The 21,899-nt window shown below is 38.5% G+C and overlaps 1 long non-coding RNA gene across 2 annotated transcripts in view; it reads right to left on the reverse strand.

Annotated features, from left to right (window-relative positions):
- The window catches only part of LOC306652656, a 77,335-nt gene that overhangs the window by 22,377 nt on the left and 33,059 nt on the right, over positions 1–21,899 (reverse strand). The window contains exons 4-5 of one of the 2 annotated variants that reach the window (XR_013761503.1): positions 18,625–18,679; positions 11,344–11,475 (exon numbers count right to left, since the gene is read on the reverse strand). This is a non-coding gene — a long non-coding RNA (uncharacterized lncRNA). Of the gene's footprint in view, positions 1–11,343; positions 11,476–18,624; positions 18,680–21,899 lie in introns of those variants that run through there. The other variant, XR_013761502.1, reaches the window with a different exon arrangement.

Below are 21,899 nucleotides of genomic sequence, written 5' to 3' on the forward strand. Positions count from 1 at the left end.
AATAGTTTTACAATTAGAGCAGGGAAAAGGGAAGTGTTACAAAGGGATCCAATTAAGGTTGAATACTAGATTCTGAAAGTGACCTACCAGACCTTCTATTTCTCACACTCTGAAGACCAGAAGCATCTCTCCAGTCATCTGATGGTACCTTGGATCTCAGCATGTTTGGCATCACAACCTGACTTTATTGATAGAAAGTCACTTGTAATCTTTATTTGCCTATCTACTATGAGAATTGTGCTTCATGCTCCTCTCTAAACAGTGGTGTATATGATTAAAGTGTTTCTGGGTGATGCTGGGCAGGTTCCAAATAGTGATATGTCTGACCAAAGTTGATATATTTGGTACCAGGGTTTGAACCCAGGGACACTCAACCACTGAGCCACTTTCTAAACCTTTTTACTCATTTATTTTTATTTTTCATTTTGAGACAGGTACTCACTAAGTTGCATAGGGCCTTACTAAGGCCACCCAGCAGACAGAGGGATTTGCAAAGAGAAGGCAAACATCTGGCAGGACACCCAGGGACTGTCTCTGGGCCTGACCAATTTTCAGTCCTGTGTCAGGGCCCCCAGTTCCCTCAAACGGTAAGTACCCCTGCTCCTGGTGCCATGTCCCCTTGAACTCTTCCCTCCAGGGTTGTTTTCTCACATGGATTGTGCCTACTTCTCTGGCTAATCTGAAGGGGTTCCAAGAACTGAGATGAGCCTTAGAAAACTAGGTTTATGGTAATTCCAGGCAAAGAAGTGACCCTGACCTGGAGCATCTGCAGGCCCTGCCTATGCAGGGGTGCAGAATATTCCACACCTGGTCTTTGGGTGCTCTGGAGTTCAGCTGTGTGGGGTTTGGGTCAGCTTTGGAGGCAGGTTCCTCATCTGACTGAGAGTGGGTCAGCACAGAAAGTGGGGCCCATTTGTCCTGTCCACAGGCACCGGCTCTGCCTCCCCAGTACATACTCACCACACAACCCTCTCTCCAGTGAGAAACTGCATGGCCTATTGTTCTTCTGTCCTTGGAAAGCTTAGCAGGGCTCACACCACTTATATGGTGGACATGAGTTGCCCCAGTCAACTCTGTGCATCTCTGTATCCCAGAGCTAGAAGTATTGTTGGGCAGGAGAATTTGCCTTCAGAGAAAAGCTTGACCACTGAGCAGGTGTACAACAGTTTTGCCTATTACCAATGGCACCAAAATATACTTTCCAAGCATGTGCTGTCAGGCTGGCAGACCAAGCAGAACTCACAGAACTTCCCAGTGCTGAGGAGAGTTCTGAGCCCCTGTGGAACTCAGTCAGCTGCATTGACAACTCTGGCTGCCTTTACAGACCTCAGTGGACAGGCAAGTAGCCAAGGGTTTCTACTCATCAACCCTGGGCCTGATTTGTTACAGGGACAGGCTGACTTCAGAGGACTCATGTAGAACTGTGATTGTGAGTTTAGGAGTCAGATTAGAGTCAGGGGCATCGTGGTGCCAGAGGGAAGAGACAGTGAATAGATCTGAGAATTGAGCCAAGCTGTAGGTTTGTGGGGTGCTGGGCTCATAATTACAGGAAGGGATCAGCTCAGAGTCAGATGAAAGGACAAAGGCAGGATGTCCAGGTGCCCAGTGGACACTCCTGTTTGTCAATACAGTTGCTCTCACCTGCTGACTTGCAGACCCACTAAGTCTTTCCTCCTCTCATCACTTTTCAGCAGTATATGAGGAAACTGAATCTCCACAGTTCCCAGAGACCACCCCAGGATTATGGAGGCCTTTGGCCCTGGCCCAAGATATTCCTGGATCCCTCACAAACCAAGGCCACTGGCTGCCAGGGAGTGTCATCTCCTCAGGTTGTAGGATCATCATCCCTATTCAGTTCCCTTCCTTCCTTAGGTGTAGACCAGGGTTTTGAGTGGATATGAGTATTCTGGGTGCTGACCCTGTTACCCGGTCAGAGACAGGTGAGACCCCAGGCAGTGGGGAGGATGTTGCTAACAAGGAACCCACATCAGGGACCTGGAAGTGGCAGCTTCCTCTGCTGTCATGCTTGCTCCTTGCTGCTGACCTTATATCCTTGGCTTCATGTGTCTTTCAGAGATCTGGGTGATAGTCTTGGAGAGAAAAGCATATATACCTACCACCTAGAGATTCAGCTGTCTCTGGGACTCATTTCCCATTGGAGATCAGTTTCTTATTTCATGAAGTCAGCAGTGGTCAGAGGTTCTACTCCTCACCAGTATTGTTGAGCCATCTCACTTTCCTCCGTGCTCAACTCTCCTAAGGCATGATCCCAAAACCAGGATAAGGTTATCATGGGCAGCCCAGGCTATTCAGTGTGGGGCTGGTGCACTGCATTGTTTGGTCACTGCATTGTGTAAACTTCTCTCCTTTTCTGTTAGCATTAGCATCTCCCATGACTACAGCCATGACAAGCTTATATCCAGGCCCAGCTGCATCCAGGTGTGTGGTCTCAGGTATGTTCCCATGACCTCCTACCAAAGACATGGGGATGATGACAGGGCCTGCTGCTCTGGCTGCTACAAGAAGGTCAAATGGCTGTTTACTAGAAACACAGGAGCAGCACCAGAGAGGTGAGTGGTCACCAGTGTAATTCACTGCATTATGACTAGCTTCTGCCTAATTTACTCAGCTCTCCGACTCTTGCTAAATGTTTTCAGTTTATAGATAAACTTCTAAAGTATTTTAGGATGTAGTATTGGTCTCCTCTGAGTACTCTTGTTGCCTGGCTCACTGGAGCTCAACCCTTGCCTTTTTAGCCACAGGGGAGGGTCCAGGCAGTTAAGTGGGTGCTAGGTGCCATGCCTTTTAGGGCCACTCATTTTGGGACACACACTGAGCTTGTCTGATGTTTCCTCCTGGGAAGCTGCTGCAGTCCAAGGCAGCCTCTGCTGTGCCCTCCAGACCACTAGAGAGTGGTGAGATGTACCAGGAGAAAATGACCACTATCCTGCCACCCTTGTTCACATCTGCTCTGGTCCTGGTCTCTGCCCTCTGGCTGCCAGCAGTGATGGGCTATATCCCTCCCTCGCTGCCCTCAAGGTGTGGCTGTTGAACCTTCCACTAGCATCCCCCGAAGAAGTCTGCTTCTACAACAGGCAGCACATTCACCATCATGTACTGCACTGTGTGATGAGTTCTGCTGAAGTCACCACGGCAACTGCTTTCATTGGTGATCCTGGCTCTGCATGTAAGTTCCCTTAGCACAGACCTTGATGTTCTGCATAAGAAACTTTAGCACCTTGGGTTTATTTTGAGGGGTAGAGTGTGGGCAAAGTGTCTTCTTATCAGTCCCTCCTGTGCTCCTCACTGCAGTCATCTGCCTCACCTGCCAGGACCATGCCACAGAGGACTCCATACTCCTTCCACTTACCCACACAACCCAGGGCAGAAATTTTTTTCAAGTTTTATTTATGGTTATCATTTACATGTGTATTTTGTCTATTAAATCCAATAGAGTCTGTGACCTCCCTTGTGGAATACTGATTCAACTGCATTTCTTCATGTTCTATGTATAATATTTTCCCATTACCTTTTTGTTTTCATGAAGTTTCTGTATGCATTTTTACTTATTCTTTTCTTTATTTTATTTTACTTTTTGATACCAGATATTGAACCCAGAGGCAGTCCTTTTACCACTGAGCCACATCCCCAGCACTTTTAATATTTTATATAGAGACAGGGTCTCGCTGAGTTGCTTAACATATTTCTAAATTGTTGAGGCTGACTTTGAACTCAAGATTCTCCTGCATCTGCATTCCCAGACACTGGGATTATGGTTGCACACAATCACACCTGCCTTCTATATGCCTTTTTTCTTTATTTTGGCACATCTACTTTTATCACACCCATAAACTCTCCCAGGGTTTCAAGAACCCCATCTGAGAATTCACTGCATGGGGTCTCCTCTTCCTGTTGCCACTGCAAGGGTTAGCATCCAGAGCTGAGTGTGGTGGTATCACCATGGCTGGAGTTTTCATCCCTGCTTTGCTGGGTGGCTCCACTGCTTGCTGAATGCAACCTTGTTCTTTCTTCCTTGACTCCCTTGTTTTCTTAGAGAACATCCTCAACTAGCTTTCATAACAAAGCACCAAGAAAATAAATTTTCTGTATTGTTGAATGTCATAAAAATGTCTGAAATTAACCCTCCAACTAGACTAACCAATTGGCAGGTGTCGGAGTCTTAATCCCCCTTGTTCTTCTCGACCAGCGACAAGGGAAGGGGACACTCCCCAACAAGGTCAGGCCGGGATAGGTAGGGCCGACTGACTGCCCACTCCCAGCCCTTTGGATGGAGAACAATCAGATTCATCAGGGAGACCTGTCACAGCAGGAACTCATTTATTGAGGAAGTCACACAGCTTTTATGTAGGGTGGGGGCTAGGCAGGAACCAATCAGCTTAAAAGTCAGCAAGGCAGGGGTGTTCACACAGGCGAGAGTCCCATTGGACTATATGGCAAGCACGAGCTGATCACATTCGCGGAACTGTTGTTAACCAATCCCTGAGAGTGGTTCGATTCATCGTCATTAACTATTGAAACTGCCTTTGAGGCCTTGATCTTGCTCACTCGCCAGGGAGTAAGGAGTCAGCCTGAGTTAGTTAACATGTCATTAGTCCCAACAGGCAGGGGCAGAATTCTGAGTTGAAAACACTTCCCTTCAGAAATGTAAAAAAGTCACCTTTTTTTTTCCTTTTATTTTAATTGAAAAACATAAATTTACATAGGGCAATGTTGTTTGATTCATTCTGTTATTTTTTCCCTTCCCCCCACCCCTCCCACCCCTCTTTTCCCTCTATACAGGCCTTCCTTCCTCCATTCTTACCACCCTCCTTATCCCTAACCCTAAACCTAACCCTAACCCTAATGCTAACCCCTCCCACCCCCCCTTATATGTCCTCATCTGCTTAGCAGTGAGATCATTTAGTTTTTTAGTTTTTTGAGATTGGCTTATCTCAGCATGATATCCTCCAGTTTCATCCATTTGCCTGAAAATGCCATAATTTTATCATTCTTCATGGTGGAGTAATATTCCATTGTATATATATGCCACAGTTTATTTATCCATTCATCAACTGAAAAAAGTCACCTTTTTAAAGAAGATTGTATTGTTAAGCAAAGTATTCAGTTCTTGACAGACAATCTGCCTTTGCCTGCTCAGAGCTTTCAGGTTCCTACACATCTTACTCTTTTGAATCTTCACACTGGTGGTCCTGGATTTGACTTTTGAATTGTCTTCTTGTTACACCTTTCAGCTTAAAACTAAGTCTCCTTTATTCCCTGGGTGTCTTCTTGTACTGTTCCCATTCAGCTGCCCCAAGGCTGTGGGCCTGCCCCTGCTTCCTGAATACAGGTTGTGGATGTCCTCTGCTTCTATCCCTCAGAGTGTTCTCCAAGTTCTGATGAAAGAACAGGCAGAAAAAGCAGGAGCGGAGCCACATACCAGGTGATAATACAGGTCTTGGGCAGCTGGACACAAGGGAATCTTGTCACATTTGTGGCAGGAGAGAGGCCAGCACACTCTCCACCCAAGGCCTGGGTTCTATATCTGAGGCCACAAGATCAAAGCTGGTTGTCCTGCCTTATATGCTTAGGGAGGAGAGAAACCTGCCTTGCCCAGCCCTTTCCCCTTACACCTATGTACACTCAGAGCTGACCAAGTCATGACAGCCCATCTTTAAGAGTGAAGCAAATTCTGAGATATTCTCAGACACATCTTACAGGGAGAGAAAGACAGGGTGAGGCATGGTGAGGAAGTGATAGTTTTTACCTCAGAGAGACCAAGTGTGAGTGAAGAAAATGGAAACCTTAGTGGCTGGTGGCCAGTTCCTGTGCACCTTCCAAAGGAGGATGGCAGAATGTATTGCACATCTTCATGCTGGTGGAAGGGAGTGCACAGCAGATTTTGGCTCAGTGGAAATTTGTGGAGAGACTGGGATGTCAGAACACAGTTTGATGTCAGTGGATCCAATGATAATTTTGTCTCTGGAATCCTGAGAAAGCTTTTGGTATCAATGTTGGGACAGATCCTTCCAGAGACATAGGTGGGGGCCAAGCATACTGAACCTGGCTCTAGGGGCCCAGGATAGTGGGCTGAATGCTGTGTCTGCCTCCCCACTTGAGGCTGTGTAGTGCCACACATGGACCACACTCCTGCTCCCACCAGTGGGTTGTGGACTTTCTTTACTTGCAGAATTTACCTACCCACCCCAGTAGCAGTCCACAGAATTTGTACCTGGAGGAGGGTCCATGCTCAAGTGTTTTGTCAGCAGAGGTAGGCAGCTTCCTGGTGGCATATCCCCTATCATATTCTCCTGAACCTTTCCTCCTGAAGAGGTAAACCCCAAGAGCCACTTGGATTGCCTGCTGCTGTGTGCAGGCCATGAGGTAGGGCAGTGCCTGGTTCACAGACCCACTACCTCAGATTTTGCCAGTCAAGGTCTGTCCTATGGATTTCTAAAAACAGTAATATTTCCTCCAGGCTGCATCTCTGAAAACAACACTGCTTTTCTTTTTTTCCTTTGGTACTAGGGTTCCCATATCTGTCCAGGGTCAATTTTCCACTGAGCTATATGCCCAAACCTGTATGTCTTTATTCTGAGACAAGATCACTGAGACTGGTCTTGAACTTGCCATCCTCCTGCCTCAGCCTGTCATGTTGCTGGGATTATACATGTTCACTATTATACCAGGCCTAAAATCTGCAGTTTTCCCCTCAAAGCAAAGAATGTACCAAGCACCAGAGCAGATGTGAGCATTCTGTTCTTTGGCAGTTTCTCAGGGTTGGCCCCTTTCCTGCAGTCAGCCTGGAACACAGCTGACTGTGTTTTATTTCCCAATGTCGGTTGTGTTTTCAGCAACATTGTTTCCAAGCTGTGGGGTATTTGTTGTTGTTATTTTATTTTTTGTTTGTTTGTTTTTGTTTCCTGTTTTTTTTTTTTTTTTTTTATACCAGGGATTAAATTCAGGGTCATTCAACCACTGAGCCACATCTCCAGCCTTATTTTGTATTTTATTTAGAGACAGTCTTACTGAGTTGCTTAAAACCTCACTTTTGCTGAGGCTGGCTTTGAATTCTTGATCCTTACACCTCAACTTACTGAGCCACTGGCACTACAGGCATGTGCCACCCAGACCAGTCATGCTCACAGCACATCACATTATTGCCACTGCTTCAGCTCTCTAACAGGCATTGGAATTGAGGTGTGCAAGTTCATTTTTGGTCCATCTATAGTCTGTACCATCTATTCTAAGTTTAGAAAAAGATTACTGGATATTGGAGTGTGATTGCACCTATGTATAAATCAAATTTGAGTAATTATCATCCTATGTATAGAGACCTGAACAAAGAATATCTCTGCAATTACTTTATTTTGCTTTGTTTTTTTTTTTTTTCACTTGTGTTTCTTAGTTTTCTGAAAGTATAATTGCAATTTTTAAGTTTTTTAAAATTTTCAACTTTGGGTGTGTTATTATAATTGTTATTGTTTATAATTATTTCTTAGTCTAGTTTCAAATTTCAATTTTTCCCACAAACTATTGCTGATATATAATAAATCAATGAATATTGGCCTGTTTACCATTTATTTTGCTTTTTGCTATCACCATACTTTCTCATCAAACATGGGATGGTGGGCTTTATTGCTGTTTTCTTTAAATTTTTTAAATTGTCATAATTATTTACACATGGCATTAGGATGCATTTATGCATTTTGATAAATCATACATAAATGGAATATAATTTCTCATTTTTCTGATTGTACATATTGTGGGATCACATTGGTCATGCAGTCATAAATGTACATAGGTAATAAAGTCTGCTTTTCTCTACTGTCCTTCCTATCCCCAAGTTACCAAAATCATGGCCTAGAAAAATCAAAACCATGAATTTCAGAGCTTTATCAGAACTGCCACAAGGGGGTGCAGGGGCACCGATTAACAGTGAGCATTGTGTCCTGTTTTGCCCACAGTGACCATCAGGTCATTCTCAGGGCCACTTTTCCTAATCCCCTTGAATTATCTGCCTGCTAGGGATGGGTGTCCTGTGCCCACAGGGGAAAGAAACTAAGACTGAGGACTCCATGGGGCCATGACTGTGGTGACAAGAACCTCCTTCTCCTTGAGACCCATACAGGGAGATATATGCTTCTACTGGGAACACCTGGAGACCAGGTCTCCTTGGCACCTACATGTGAGATGTCACTGTGGCTTCTGGATAACCAAAGTGCATTTGAGAAAAAGGTGAGGAAGAATGAGGGTAAGCCTGTCATCCACTATTCTATGTGCTGAGGAGGAAAATCTGCCATGTTCTTTACTTTCATAGGTAATGTTTTAACTGGGCTTACTTTTCCAAAAGCATCCTTTGTTGAGGCTTTTTCTGCTCAACCTCAAAACATGGTGTCATACCACAATATTTTTATAAATTTGGTGTGTATCTGGAGAGGAATTCCAGGACACTGAAAAGAGAAACACTAATACACAATCTCAGAATGTTGCCAGAATGGCATAGGAGTCCCCTGGAGCCTCATGGGTAATTGAGAGAAGGCTAGTGCCACCTCACTGCTTAATTTTATTTCTGTTTATATGGCTCTCTTTTTTCAGTGTTAAAGTACCTGAAACAATGAAATTTAATGTATAAGTGCAATAACATTGTGGGGAGTTCTTTAACTATGTGTTCTTGATTTTTAGAAAAGATGCTGGGGCTCTTAGTGAGTTTACACACAGATGGGTGGGCTATTTGACATTTTCCAGAAGCCACTGTGGTGACAGTTGTGGCAATATATGCCAGACTACACTGGTCAGAACCCCTGGGGGTACCTGGGCATACATACTGATACAGCTCCTGCAGTCCTCTATGGAGAGGGCTAGGAAGGCAGGATTCTGAGTTATACTACTCAGAACCCTTGGGATACCAGGGCAAGCACATGGTCCAAAACTTCTGGGGACCATATTGGTCACTGCTGGGCAGCAGAATGCTGGACCACATTGCCCAGAGTTTTCAGGGGTGACTGGTTGGGAATGTAGCAAGCAGCTTGCAGGATGCTCTTGGGTCAGGGCTGCAAAATTCACAATAGACTGCACTTCCCAGTGTCCTTCAGGGTCTACAGTTTCCAGGGCCCAGTGCAATGAGGGTAGCATGGGCCAAATGAAAGTGTTTACTACAAATATCCCTTGGGGACCTGCAGCTCACAGAGAATTCTGCAGTGAGGGATAGGCAGGTAGAATGACAAACTGTGCTGCATGTTACCCTTGGGTGTCTGCTGTTCCCAGGAGCCTTTGGAGTGAGAACTGCAAGAATGGAATACCAAACTTTAGTGCAGAAATTCCCTGGGGTTGCCTATACTCTGCAACTTCTAGAGGTTTCTGTGATGAGGGTTGCAATGTTAGAGCACACTACCTGCAATCTTCAGGGTACCAGGAAAAGCAGAGTTTGAAGTTACTGTGGCCCTTCTATAAGCAGGTCTTTGTACATAAAACACTAGATTAAATTATCTAGAACTCTCAGGAGTTGCAACTCCCAGTATTCTCTGTGGTGATCAGATAAACCATTAGCTTTGTATAAACACAATCCTCAGGTGCTCTAGCTGCCAAGTTTATCTGTAATAATTGAGCATGAACACACTCCTTCATTTCCCATAGTCCTGTGGGATTGCCAGAACCCTCTGTGTTTAGTGAGCAAATCACTGAACTGCATTACCCAAAATTCTAATAGAACTTGAGATACCAGTTTTCTCTGTGTGGAATGGGCAAAATATGAGACTACATTACACACAATACATAGTGCCTCAACTCCAAGCTTCTTTGCCATGAGAACTGTAGGGTTATACTATCTAAAATCCTTGAGTGTGTTGCTAAGGTGAGTTTCATCCCTCGACTTCAAGAGGACTCCACAGTGAGGCCTGGATGTACTTAAGGCCGAACTACACTACCAACAAGTCCTGAGACTAAACTAGATGTGAAGCCTAGAGTTTCCAAAGGCCTCCACAGTGGGGATTGCATTGGTACAAGACTGCATAACATTAGAATTCTCAGATTACCAAGGCTAACATGTGGCCTGCTGTTCTCATGGCTCTCCCAGCAGGTGCACACAGGCAAAACACTGGACTACATTGCCCAGAATCCTAAGGGACCAGAATCTCCCAGGATCCTCACTGGTGAGGACTGCGGGGTAGAGAAGTAAATTACACTACAAAAGATTCTTGGAGGGGCTCAGGTGCCTGTGTGGCCTACCACTCACAGAGGTCTCCACAGTGAGAACTCTGCAGGCAGAAGGCCAGAATACCTCAGGGCCTGTTGCTTCTAGACAACTTCCTATTGAGGGCTACATGTATAGGCTTTGCATTGCACTATCCAGTCTCCTAAGGGGTATAGAGGCAGGCTTGCAGTATTCAGATCCTGGGAGTCTTGATGGTGATTTCTACTTAAGATCAACTCTGCTATTGTGAATAATCAATAGCCTGCTGTTCTCAAGACCACTGATGTCAGTGGTGCCATAGAGTGAACTACAGTACTAAGAATTCCTGCAGTCTCAGAGCTCCAAGGACTCACTATTTTGTGGGCAACACCAACATAGCACTATGCTAGAATGTTCATGGTCTTTGGGGACCTGCATCTGCCACATGTCTCTGTGGTGAGGGATGCATGGGAAGAACACCACACAACACTTCCCAGAATACTGAGAGGTGCCTGGGTGACTATAAATCCTGCAACTCCAAGAGACCTCTGTAGTGAGGAAGGCATTCACATTCTATAGTTCTAATAAATTTCAACCATATCATTTTAACACTGGTCAAGTAACATTAAAATAAGGTGGGGGTTTGCTGTTCTTTGGAACATATTTTCTAAATAAACTACTTATTTTAAACACACGCACACACAGCATGAGACAGTACTTTGAGAGTTGCTCTTCCATTTCTATTGTGGTCCCTGCATAGAACATTTTGATCTATCAAAAAAAATGATCTTTCCATTTTTATTATGTGGATCTAGAGTTTATTTAAAGTATTGTGAGAAGGAAAAATACCAAGAATCAGATTTCTGGTCACTTGAATATTTCCAATCAGCATTTAATTTTAAAAGTGTATTAATTTTTTTTGTAGTGCTGGGGATTAAACTCAGGTCCTTGTGCTTGTGAGATGAGCTCTCTACCAACTGAGCTACCTCCCCAGCCCTATATTAAATTTTTTTGGCCTCAGAAATATCTTGTGCCACCAAATTTCCAAAGTATACTGATTTTTTTTTTTTACTGTGCTTCAAATAAATAGAAAATTAGTTTCAAAAAAAAAAAAGAAATCTACAGTGCCAAGCCCAGGTCTATGCCATCAGACCCACCATCCTCAGTGTTCCCACTGTGGCTAATCATCTATGAAAATAGGATCATCTTTTCCCACAAGCATTGATTATTTCTGACCTGGAGGTAGTGGGATAGCACCCTTCTTGTGACACTGAATTATCAAGTTACTCTCAAGCATCAGGCTACTGAAGAATAGAAGGTTTGAATAGTAGAGTATAATTTTATTGTTGAATTATTTTTTAATTAGTGGTATTATTAGGATTATTCCTATTTTTTTCTTTTATTATTTATCCCACTCTATTTTCCTCTTATGTATCTGTTTTCTTGGAGAATCTTTCTCCTTTGCTCCTGCTAACAAAATATTTCTTTTAATTCTGCTTTCAATATTCCTACAACACAGTATCTCTATAGACTCACTTCTTATCTCATTAACATTATATACTATACCCTGCCCCATCCCCTTTGTCCACCATTAGAAATTGTGGTCCTTATTGCAAACCTATTGGTTTTGCTATAGATAATAATTTGAACTAATCATCTATGTTTATTAAGACAACATGGTTAATATTTTAATAGGGACTATTTGGGTAAAGGATGCAATTTGATTGGTGCACTGCTAATATTATTCTTTCACTTCAAGGTGAGGTATTTTAAATCTGCAAGGGCAATATAAGTCTACAGGGGGAAACTGAAATGCCACAAATTTGTACTGTTAGAGGGGAAGATACATGAACAACATGAGAAAAAAAGGGAAGAAAGTGTCCCAAACAAACATAGATGCTATATCAATAGAACCCAAGGACAACATGAAAGAACAAATGTCAGAAAGGGAGTTTAGAATGTACATAATTAAAATGATCCTAGAACTGAACAATAAGAGAGCAAATGCAGGCAAAGAATGATTGCAGCAATAAACAGTTAAAAGAGCAATTGCAGGAAGCAAAATATCATTTCAATTAAAAGATTCTGAAAATAAACCAAACAGAAATCCTTGAAATGCAGGAAACAATAAACCAAATTCAATACTCAATAGAACACATAACCAAAAGGCAAGATCACTTGGAAGACAGAACCTCAGATGAAGAAGACAAAATATTTAATCCTGAAATGAAGCTTTTCAAACAGAGAAGATAGTAAGAAATCATGAATAGAATCACAAAAAATTATGGAATATCATAAAAAGACCTAATTTTAAAATTATTGGGACACAGGGAGGCACAGATACATAAACCAAAGGAATGAATAACCTATTCAATGAAATAATAGCAGAAAGATATTCAAATCTAATGAATGAAATGGAAAATCAAATATAAGAGGCTTAAAGGATACCAAATATACAAAATTACAATAGAACCACACCAAGGCGCATTATAATGAAAATACCTAACATCAAAAATAAAGAGAATTTTAAAGGCTGTGAGAGAAAAGTATAAGATTACGTGCAGGGGAAAACCAATATGAATATCAGAAGATTTTTCAACCCAACCCTAAAAGCAACAAACCATGGAATGACATATTTCAAGCTCTGAAAGAAAATGGATGCCAACCAAGAATATTATACCCAGCAAAACTAACATTCAGATTTGATGATGAAATAAAATCCTATGATTAAAAAAGCTAAAAGAATTTACAAATAGAAAGCCTGTGCTACAGTACATTCTCAGCAAAATATTCCATGAGGAAGAAATAAAAAACAATGAAAGTCAGCAAAGATAGGAACTACCCTAAAGGAATAGCCAATTAAGGAGAAAACAAGTCAAATTATAAGTAAAAAAAAGTCAAAATGACCAGAAATACAAGTCATATCTCAATAATAACCCTGAATGTTAATGACATAAATTCATCAATCAAAAGACACAGACTAGCAGATTGGATTAAAAAGAAAGACCCAACAATATGCTTTCTTCAAGAGATTCATCTCATAGAAAAAGATATCAACAGATTAATGAAAGGATGGAGAAAAGCATACAATGCACATCAACTCAGTAAAAAGGTAGGAGTCTCCATCCTTACATCAGATAAAGCAGACTTCAAGCCAAAGTTAATCAGAAGGGGTAAAGGAGGACATTTAATACTGCTTGAGGAAAGCATAATTAGCAAGACAAAAAAGTCATAAATATTTATGTACATATGCATCCATGTACATTAAACAAATCCTTCTCAATTTCAGGAAGCAAACAGATCAAAACACAACAATACTAGTTGACTTTAACACAACACTGTCACCATTGAACAGATCTTTCAAACAAAAAATTAACAAAGAAACCATAGAAATCAATAACACAATCAATAATTTAGACTTAAGAGATGTATATATAATATTCCATCCATCAATTATTGAATACACTTTATTCTCAGCAGCACATAGATCCTTCTCTAAAATAGACCACATGTTATGCCACAAAGATATTCTTAGCAAATACAAAAAGAGATGCTACCTTGAACTCTATCAGATCATAATGGAAATTAAAAGTCAGTGACTAAGTACAAAACAGCAACTACTTCGACACCTGGAGACTAAACAATACACTATTGTATGATGCATGGATAACAGAAGGTATTGGTGGAGATTAAAAAATTCTTATAGGTAAATGAGAGCATTGCTACAACATTTCAAAATCTCTGGGACACTATGAAAGCAGTATTAAGAGGAAAATTCAGTGCATGGTGCACATTCAATAAAAGAAGAAAATGTCAACAATTAAATGATCTAACATTACAACTCAAAGACCTAAAAAAAGAGCAGATCAACACCAAAAGTAGTAGAAGACAGTAAATAATTAAAATCAGAGCTGAAATCAATGACATTGTAACAAAAGAAACAATACAAAAAATTGGCAAAAATTAATAGAATGAATCAAACATTATCATATGTAAATTTATGATTATAAAAATGGTATGCCTTTAACCCAAGTACAAACAGAGAAACAACAAGTATCCCATTTGTTTACAATAAATAAAAAAAAATAAAAAATAAAAAAAATTTAAAAAAATTTGGCCAAACAAAAAATTGATTCTTTGAAAAAATAAATATAATTGATAAGCCCTTAGTCACACTACAGAGAGGAGAGAAAACTCAAATTACTGAAATTCATGATGTAAAAGGAAATACCACAACAGAGAGTACTGAAATGCAAAACATAATTATAGAAACTACTTTGAGAATCTATACTCCAAAAAAACAGAAAATCTCAAAGACATTTACAGGTTTCTAGAGATATGATCCACCCAAACTGAATCTGGAGGACATACAAAATTTAAATAGATCAATTTCCTGCAATGAAATAGAAGAATTCATCAAAAGCATACCAACAAAGAATTGTTCATGACCAAATAGATTCTCAACTGAGTTCTACAAGACCTTCAAAGAAGGACCCATTCCAATACTCCCCAAAGAATTCTATGAAAAAAAAAAAGAGGAAACCATTCCAAACTCATTCTTTGAAGCTAATATCACCTTAAAACCAAAGTCAGACAAAGACACATCAAGGAAAGAAAACTTCAGACCAATATTTCCAATGAACATAGATTCAAAAATTCTTAACAAAATATTAGCAATTGCATACAAAATATATTAAAAAGATAGTGCACCATGATCAAGTAGGTTTCATCTCAGGGATGCAAGGTTGGTTCCACATCCAGAAATCTACAAATGTAACTAACCATATCAACAGGCTTAAGTTAAGAATCACAAGATTATTTCAGTAGATGCAGAAATGCCATGATAAAATATACCACCCATTCATGCTCCAAACACTAGAAAAATAGGAAAGTAGTAACATACCTCAACATTGTAAAGGATATGTATGGTAAGCCCATGACCAAAATTATTCTAAATGGAGGAAAAGTGAAAATATTCCCCCTAAAAACTGGAAAAAGGCAGAGATGCCCTCTTTCACCACTTCTATTCAACATCATCCTTGAAACTCTAGCCAGAGCAATTAGACAGAAGAAGTTAGAGGGATATATATAGGAAAAGATGAACTCAAAGTATCACTATTTGGTGACATGAGTATATTTAGATAAGTAGAAAAATTCCACCAGAAACCTTTAGAAATCATAAATGAATTTAATAATGTAGCATGATATAATATCAACTCTCACAAATCTAATGTATTTTGTTCATAAGTGATGAATCCTCTGAAAGAGAAATTAGTAAAACTACCCTATTCACAATAGCCCCCCAAAAATATAATAAAATACTTGGGAATCAATCTAACAAAAGATGTGAAAGACCTCTCCAATGAGAATTACAAAACACTAAAGAAAGAAATTAAAGAAAACCTTAGAAGACTAAAAGATCTCCCATGTTCTTGGAGAGGCAAAGTTAATATTGTCAAAATGGCCATACTACCAAAAGTACTATATAAATTCAATGCAAATCCAATTAAAATCCCAATGATATTCCTTATACAAATACAAAAAGGAATCATGAAAGTTATTTGGAGGAATAAGATACCCAGAAGAGCTAAAGCAATCCTTAGCAGAAAGAGCAAAGCAGAGAGTATCACCTGACCATTTAACTACACTACAGAGCAATAGTAACAAAAATGGCATGGTATTGGCATCAAAATAGGCAGGTAGACCAATGGTACTGAATAGAGGACACAAAGATAAACCCACATAAATACAAAGTTATATCATACTAGACAAAGGTGCCAAAAACATACAGTGTAGAAAAGATAGCTTCTTCAACAAATGGTGCTGGGAAAACTGCAAATCCATATGCAGCAAAATGTAACTAAACCCCTATCTCTCACCCTGCACAAAACACAATTCAAAATGAATCAAGGACCTAGGAATTAGACCAGGGACCCTGAATTAATAGAAAAAATGTAGGTCCAAATCTTCATCATATCCTCTTAGGGCCAAACTTCCTTAATATGACTCCCAAAGCACAAGAAATAAAAGCAGGAATCAATAATTGGGAAAGATTCAAACTAAAAGCTTTTTCTCAGGAAAAGAAACAATCAACAATGTGAAGAGAGAACCTACAGAAAATATTTGCACACACACTTCTGATAGAGCACTAATCTCTGGAATCTATAAAGAACTGAAAAAACTACATCAGGAATACAAATGACGCAATCAATAAATGGGCTAAGGAAGTAAAGAGACACTTCACAGAAGTGCATTTTAGAAGAGGAACTAAAAGTAATGAACAGATACATGAAAAACTGTTCAACAACTCTAATAATAAGAGAAATGGAAATCAAAACTACCCTAAGATTCCATCTCACCTCAATTAGAATGGCAATTAACAAGAATACTAGCAAAAACAGATGTTGGAGGGATGTGGGGGAAAAGGTACACTCATACTTTGCTGGTGGGGTTACAAATTGGTTCAGCCACTCTGGAAATCAGTATGGAGATTCCTTAGAAAACCATAACCACCATTTGACCCAGCAATCCCACTCCTTGGCCTATACCCATAGGACTTAAAATTAGCATACTACAGTGAGGCACCCACATCAAAGTTTATAGCAGCTTAATTCACAGTAGTTAGATTGTGCAACCAACCTAAATGCCATTCTATAAATAAATGGATAAAAATCTGTGGTACATATACAAAATGGAATATTATTCAGCCATAAAGAAGAATCAAATTATGACATTTGCAGGTAAATTGGTAGAGTTGGAGAATATCATGTTAAGTGAAATAAGCCAATTCCAAAAAGACAAAGGACAAATGATATGTCTGATAAGTGGTTGATGATACATTATTGGGGCATGGGGAGGTAAGAGAAGAATGGTAGAAGGATGAATTCTTTAGACAGAAATGAGGGATGGGCAGGGAGCAGGGGAAGAAAAGATAGTAGAATGAGACAAATATCATTACCCTATGTACATGTATGAATATGCAAATGATATGACCACATTTCATGTACAACTAGAGAAATGATAGTTGTACTGCATTTGTGTACAATGAATCAAAATTTTAAAAATTATACATCTAAAATAACTTTTAGTTGAAATTCTTGCTGTTGACTTATTTCAGTTTCTCTATAAGAATCTTGCATTTTGAATGTGCTCTTTTATCCTACAGTTAAAATAATTAGTTGTCAATTGACCTCTATTTTATATATTTACATATGGTGCCCACATTTGAACCCAGTGCCTCACACATGCAAGGCAAGTGCTCTACAAATGAGCTATAACCCAGCCCTTATCCTATAATTTTTATTGTTGTTACTTTAACTAACAGTTTTGAACCAGTAGTTAATTACAGCTAGACCTTGGGGAAATGAAATTGGAATGTCCATAACTGTTCTACCTTCAATGATTTCAGTGACACAGGCAACTCTCAGCTTCTATAAACATTTCCTGATCAAGAAACTGGTCTCTTCTTAAAGGTCTCTTTCAGCTCTTCTAGCACACACATTTGACTTTCAGGAATTGTCAGTTCCCTGAATCAGCTTCTTTAATTTTAGTAAAGAATTAACCTATGACGGAGTATTAGTCATGTCTATCTATTTGTGGACTTTGGAGCCAGTCCCATTATTTTACAGTTACAGTTTACTGGAGTTGTTGAATTTTTTTTCCATAAAAGGCTGTGTCTCCACACAACAGAGAGAAGCTTGATTCGAACTGAAAATCTGAATTTCTAACTGAGCCTAATATCAGTATTTGAAAATTCAAGAAATATTGTTTCCCAAAGTTCACTTTTTAGCCTTTTCATAATCCCTGCCATTTAATGCCTGATTTGGATCATGTATTTAGTTACATTTCAAGTTGGTTTCTGTTACTTTGTAGTTAAGGAATACCATTAACCTAATCTTCAATGGGCACTTTCTAGTTTATTTATCTACTTTGGAAAATTCCTCCTTCATGTATAGGTTTGGTGCCATGGGAATGGAGCCTACTTTTTTTTTTTTTTTTACAGAACACACAATTTTTATAATCACTGTTCTAAACTGTATTTTATTAATTTCTTTGTTGTAACTGCAGATAGTTCCACAGTGATGTGATTCATGAAGAATTTTTGCCAGGTTTTCTTCCATTATTACCTTCAATTTAGTAAAATATACAACAGTTTATTATGTCTCAGTTTCCACAAGTAATGCCTTCATTATCTCCTTCTATATTTGTATTACTGTACATTTTTTGATCCATCAAAAATTGTGACTATATTCACAAAGGTGCTATAAAATCATTTCTTTGTTTTTTGAGCTCATCACCAGTGAGCTTTCAAAATATTAGATTTTTAAATGTTAATTATGGTTGTAGGTATTTAGAGAAACACAATTTCTATTGATACAGTAAATATATCAGGTTGATGTGATTTTTCTATAGGAAAAATCAGAGCTAATCTTTTGAAATAAAAATATGCTCACCTAGAAAGTATAGCAGTCTGAATGCTATGGACTGGTGACTTCCCATTTTCAATTTCTGTTAGGGAGGAAAAAAGATATGAACATCTAAGTGGTTTCAAAGTTTAAAAAATGCTCTTTAAAATATTTTCTTTTATGAATGTTTATTGTCTAAGTATGGCTTAGCTTACTCTTATAAAGTTGTTACTTGGACATCACATTTACTTAATTTCAATTGACAGCAATTGACAAGAGATTCTAAGGCAATTCTCATACAAATGAAAGCTAAAAGAAAAAAGTGATATGAATATATTTTCACATTTTTCCTACTTGTGAAAAATAATGAAATTTACTAGAGTTTTTTGATACTAATTTTTGTCTTTCAATAACCTTCTTTTAATAATACAAATATATAAATCATTTATATAAAACTAAAGGCAAAGGAAGGCACAGCTTGTTATAGTGTGTATACAGTTCAGCATATGCAAAATTAAAGAGAAAAATATTCACATACTTATTAGTTTCAATAAAAATATGAAGAAAGTTTCTTCACTGTCAACAGTGTTCAGCACTTAAGAGCTAAGACCATGTAAAAACAAAAACATTAAAAATCACTTAATACAACACGCATTTTCAAATATACTTGAATATATAAAAACCACTTTTTAAAGTGCTAACATAAATGTAGACTACCCAGGTTATGAAATGAGCAAACCAAATAGACAGAGAGTTTCACAATGTTCTTCTCATGACACAAGGAAACTAGCCCGGGGGGCAAATTTGATCAGTTAAGGAGCACTTAATTGCAGTCAGATGTCATTAAGATTTCTGAGAGCTCTAAGAAAGCAGTACTGGAGAAGCAGTTCTGTTCAGACTGGTGATTGGCACTGGCATGTGGAAGTTAGGCAGTGTGAAGAACTGCAGGGGACAAACAAACTAAAATAATTTTTAAAAATCCCCTGGGAAAAAATGGGTTTCCTTCCATTCCCAAACTGACCACAGTAATTTGGTTCTCTATAAAATGGATTGGCATCCCTGTGATGGATCATTTGCCAATCCATTTTATAGATTAATTTGCAGATTACAATTGTAAGATTACCTAGAGCAAAGAAGAATAAAGTCCATAAAATGTCCTTAATTGCTCTATATGACAGGTTATTAAAAAAAGTACATAATTTAGATGTTACTAAATCATATTCAAATACTATTTTTAAAAGGTTCTAGGCTATCTAGGAATGCTGATCTGCTTCAAATATTGAGGAAAATATTTTTAAATCAGACTCTTTATAAATCATAATTTATAATATTATATTTTAAAATTTGTCATTAGTTTTCCAGAGCATTACAAAGATTTATCTCAGTAAACTAAAAATTAGGATTGTTTATCTTGAAGTATTTAGAAGAAGTATCTCTTTTAGAGTTAAAAATGTATTTTAAATATTTTTATTGGTTCTGTTTAGTTATGTATGACAGCAGAATGCATTTAGATTCATTGTGCACAGTTTATTTTTTTGTTTTAGTTGTTAATGGACCTTTATTTGTACATATGTTGTGCTGAGAATCAAATTCAGTGCCCTCACTTGCTAGACAAGCCCTATACAACTGAGCTATAACCCCAACCTCTGTAAAAATATTTTGTTGATAAATAATATTAAGCTTATTAGAAAGATGACTCATAAGAAAAAAAACAGTGTAAAGTTAATTTCTATATTTCAACCAACTAAGATGATAAATAGCAGGATAAAAAGTGTATGTTTTAGTGACAAGTGTCAGGTCTGAAGCAAAACTATCACTTGTGCTCCCAACTGAACAAGCCAAAATAAAGGCCTTCTATTAATTCCTGACAGTCTTCACCCACCTAGATATTTTATTGCTTATGATGATATGTGTCAAAATGATTCTCTAAATTGTCTTGTAGCATAATTCCTATTTAGGACAGAGAAAGTTTAAATATTAAACTTCAGCACTAAATATCAAACTGCAGAGCCTGGCACCTGTTAGAAGTACAATAAACTTTCTGACTCTGTGACAACTGAGGAAAAGGCCCTGTGACGACACAGCAAGAAGGCAGCTATGTATAAGCCACAAAGGGAACCAAACCTGAGACCACATTTACCAGCTTCTTATTCATGGCCTTCTACCTCCAGAACTGTGAGAAAATAAATGTTTGTTCGTTAAACAAAAAAAAAAAAAAAAAAGAAGTACAATAAACATTTGTAGAAGAAGTAAATATATTTTTGCATTTTTCAAACTATTTCACTAACTTATTTACTTCTGTGCTTTCCTGCTTATCAAGGGCTGTCATTTCATTTGATATCTAGGGGCTACAAAGTAAGTTTAATTATCTCCATTTTACAAATGAACAGACAGTTAAAGTTCTTACTAAATAAAGGTCACAGCTAATAAGCAACACCACTTAATTTTAAGCTCTGATTGGAATTTATCTGTACTAAATTACCCTAGTTCTTACTTTGGCAGGGGCTAAAGCATGTCTTAATTACTCTTTCAATGTACTCATTGGTTATTGGTGTATTCAAGGTTCTGTTTCTTTCCTGGTGCTTAAATTTTTATTTTTTTTTTCTAAAATGTTATCCACTTCAACTGTGACTTCAAATTCCTCACATATATTTATACTCTTTTATTTATGGTTCTAACCACTATACTCATTGACTTGGAGTGAACAGTCGAGGAGATCAGGTCTTGAATTTTCATTGTGAGTGTTTTTTTTTTTTTTAATTTCCTGTTTGGGTCATTGTATATCTTGTTGATAATTTCAAAAGAATCCCTTTTGGTTTTATTAGTCTTGTCTGATGTTTTAAAAGACATCACTGATATTTGCCTCTAACTCATTTATGTACACTTAATTATCACAGTTCTTGATTAGCCTGCCTTTGTTGGCATGTTTATCAGTCCTTTTTATTGGTTCTTTACTTCAGCCCCCAGTTTTTCCTTCAGAGAATGAGTATTTAATAGAAATGGTAGGGATAAAAGCACAAATTATAATGAACATAAAAAATACTTCAGGTGGTCCAGAAAGTAGTTAATGTTGGGGACACATTTCTGGTAGAAGCTGCAAGCAAAGCTGGAGTCCAATGCTTCAGATTGGACCCCATTTGTCAATGGACTTTTATTTTCTTCAATTTTCTGTACTTCAGCATCTAATTACAGAGAAGGAATGGACAGACAACCCTGTAGAATCAAAAAGATGTTTGGGATGACTGATCTGAGATAACCTGGGCAGCTTTTAGAAACCAAGAAGAAAATATGATTAACAGAAAGTCACATCAGTTCCTGTGTGT

The sequence above is a fragment of the Sciurus vulgaris genome (assembly GCF_902686455.1).
Source record: "Sciurus vulgaris genome assembly, contig: HiC_scaffold_424_arrow_ctg1, whole genome shotgun sequence".
Lineage (NCBI taxonomy): Eukaryota > Metazoa > Chordata > Mammalia > Rodentia > Sciuridae > Sciurus > Sciurus vulgaris.